The following is a 3,631-nucleotide window of genomic DNA, read 5'->3' as shown; positions in this document are numbered from 1 at the left end:
GAAAAAAATTACAGTTGGATAGTATATGAAAGTTAAAGAAGCACATTACAGATGATGAAAATTTTATGTTTCAAAAATCCATTCACATAAACAGATTATTCTAAAGTTATTAGGACACACTGAATAATATATTTAAGCATTTCATGACATTCATTTACCAATATATTTTTTCAAAAAACTGTTTTTAAAGATTCACTAGATAGAATACTGAACCCGTAAACAGTAAAAGCTGGATTCAAATTATGCCTCTAACATGTAATAACTGAGAACCTGGGAAAATACCTTAGTTTCTGTGATACTCTGACAACTGTCAAAGGTTATTTTAAGCTACATTCTGTGATCTAACTCAAAGAACAGACTCCTCAAATAAAAAAAACATGTTAATGCCATAGCTTAAGACACTTAATTTATTTTTCTTAGAGCTTCATGAAACTCAGATTCAAATTGCAGTTCAGGTTGATTAAGAACATTAGCACATTAGAGGTTATGGCCAAAATGGAATGGAATCCTGTTCCCAGGGTCAGAATAGAAAAGACTGTCATTGCTCAGAGACTAGAACACAGGCAAAGATCATACCATCTTGGAAGACCTGAAAACTAAGTGATAAAAAATTTGATGAAAAGAAGAATTCCTTAAAAAAGTAAAAATGGACACATGGTATAAAAATCATTGAAGAAAAAGAATTACTTAAAAGTAGAATTGACTGAATAGAAAGGAAAATATAAAAGATTAAAAAAGAAAGTAATTCCTTAAAAATTAGAATGTGTTAGAAAGAAGTAAAAAAATTTTGAAAAAAGAAAAAAGTAAGAAAAAATGTAGAGCATCTTTTAATAAACTAATCTCAAAAACAGATCCAGGAGAGGAAATTAAAGAATTGTTGACTTACCTAAAAAAAAAGATAAAAAAACAGGCTATATATTATCTTTAAAGAAATTATCACAGAAAACTGCCATGATATTATAGAATCAGAGGTTAGAATAGAAATTGAAAGAATCTACTAGGAGCTAAGATGGCGGTGTGAGGCTAACTTGATCCAGGAGCTTTTTCCTACCAAAGATAAATGACGCCTATGCTCTAACATTCAAGCTACAGATCCCCTCAAAAAAAAAGCAGATTCAAAGGACTTTTTTTACTTGTAGACATCTTAGAAGATTTTCAGTGAAGGTCTGTCTCTTTCAGGGGGAAAAGGGAAATAAAGTCCAGGAGTATGGAGAGTAGCAAAGCCAGCATGAGGCTCTTCATCACAATTCAATCCATGTCCCAACAGCTTAACAATAGCACAGGCCCCAGAAGCTAGATATCAAACCAGCAGGGAGGAGTCCAACCTCCAAAAAAAAAGTCTAAACCCTGAAAACAGTGGGATAAAAGACAGGACTAGGTTTGGAACAGAACACTATTAAGTCAGCACTTGGACATAAAAGAGGTAACAAACCTATGCAAAGGCAAACCTTGGACAGCGTAGGCAATATCTTGGCAACCAAAAAGCTAGGGAGCAGACCCCAGCTCCATAATAAAATAAAAGCTTAGATCTATATTTCCTATATATAAGGAGCAGAGTTGAAACAACAAAGGTGATCAAAAAAGCTAAAGTAGTGCTCACTACAGAAAACTACTTTATAGACAAAGATGATAACACTTCCATGTCTGGAAAAAAAATCAGTGAAAAAAATCACTCATAGGAAAAGTCTCAAAAAAGGCTAGGAATTTGGCTCAATACAAATGACATCAAATAGCTTAAAAAAGAAATTGAAAAACCAAATAAGAGAGGAAGAAGAAAAATGGAAAAAAAGGAAATGAGAGTCATGCAAGAAAATTATGAAAAATTGACCAGAGCATTCAATAATTTTAAAAAGTAAACACAAAAGATATTTAAAGAAAATAAAGCATTCAAAATTAGAATTGAACAAAAAGAAACTAATGAATCTAAAAGAGTAAAAGATTCCATAAAATAAAATAACAAACTAAAAAGGCTGAAAATAATGAAGAAAATGTACCTTTTTAAGGACACTGGGAAATAGATCCAGGAGACATAATCTACAAATCACAGGACTACCAAAAAGCCTAGATCAAAAAGAGAACCAGAAACAAGAAGAAAATATAACCATTGAAAGAATACATAGAACCATTCCAGAAAAAGACCGCAGTATAAAAATTCCAAGGGCTCTTATAGCCCAATTCTAGAACTCATAAATAAAGGAGAAAATATTGCAAGCAGCAAAAAGAAAGCAATTCAAATACAAAGGAAACATAATCAGACTCACACAGGACATATAAACTTCAACACTGAAGGAGCAGAAGACCTGTAATAACATATATTGGTGGGAAAGGACCTAGGATTACAAACCATTATTTACTACCCTGGAAAATTCAGTTATACACTTTCTTTTTAGGGGGTGGGGTTAAATGCGTTTTATTTCAGACAACCTACATGACATGTTTTTAAAAACAATGCCTCCACTTCAAATAAATCGAGGTCAAAAATAAAGGAATAAAGCTCAAGATGACATCAGTCCAAGTTTGCTCAAGTCCTGGTGGTTGTGTAGATGACAAAAAGCAGCAGCCAGTTATGATGACAGGTGATTCGAAGTAATCAGCTGAATTTGTTAACATTTCTCCATCAGTAAAAGAAAATCATATGTGGGGTCACACCATCCTCACGGAAGTCCAGGAGAGCCACCATGCCATCTGGATTCATGTCTTCACCTATGAAGAACTGATAGTTTTTAAAATTAGCAAGGATATGTTTGATTTGTTCTGCAGCTCCCGTCATAAAAGGTTTTACTCTATCCGGCTTATTTGCTTCAAGTCTGCCTTTGATTGATTTCATGTAGTCTTTGATGTACTTTTTGTAGGACTCTTGTGAAACTGCAGATGATCGTTTATTACTATATCAACTCCAGTGATTACGGTGGCATCTGTTCCTTCACCCTCAGGACCTTCAGCAGAGGCATTTCCACCGATGAGTGAATCATCAATGGTACCTTCTGTCCTACTGACCATCTTCTCCTCCACCTCCAGGCACAGCCCGTTCGCCATCTCCCGGATCTTGTAAATATCGGAGAACATCTCCTCATGGCTGATGAGGTCCTGGTAGATGATCTTGACCGCGGCGGGAGGCAGCGGGGCCGGAGCTCGGTGCAAGCTCAATCCAGCCGGAGCAGCGCTGGGGGGACGGGGGAGCCGGCGGAAAAGCAGTATATACTTTAAAGGAAAATGATGAATGTTCAACGAGATAGAGGACTTCCAGATTTTCTTGAAACAAAAAACAGACCTGAACAGAAAATTCAATCACCAAATACATGACTTCAAAGTTGAACAAAAACATAAATGGTAAATGAAAGGAAAAACAAAACAAAACAAAACTAATCTTGGTCAAGACCATCCAATTGCATACAACTCTAAAAGGGAAGATATGAAAGCTCCAATTCTTTTTTTAAGATTTTATTTTATTTTGAGTTTTACAATTTTTGCCCTAATCTTGCTTCCCTCCCTACCACCACCCACAGAAAGTAGTCTGTTAGTCTTTACATTGGGTATATATTGATGTAAGTTGACTGTGATGAGAGGGAAATCATATCTTTAAGGAAGAAAAATAAAGTATAAGAGAAAGCAAAATTACATAAAAAGATAG

General features: G+C 34.9%; 1 pseudogene; it reads right to left on the bottom strand.

Annotated features, from left to right (window-relative positions):
* Positions 1 to 2,603: 2,603 nt before the first annotated feature.
* On the bottom strand, positions 2,604 to 3,022 carry LOC141500716 (translationally-controlled tumor protein homolog pseudogene; annotated as a pseudogene).
* Positions 3,023 to 3,631: the final 609 nt, after the last annotated feature.

The sequence above is a fragment of the Macrotis lagotis genome, chromosome X (assembly GCF_037893015.1).
Source record: "Macrotis lagotis isolate mMagLag1 chromosome X, bilby.v1.9.chrom.fasta, whole genome shotgun sequence".
Lineage (NCBI taxonomy): Eukaryota > Metazoa > Chordata > Mammalia > Peramelemorphia > Peramelidae > Macrotis > Macrotis lagotis.
This window is presented reverse-complemented; position numbering and strand designations above follow the sequence as displayed.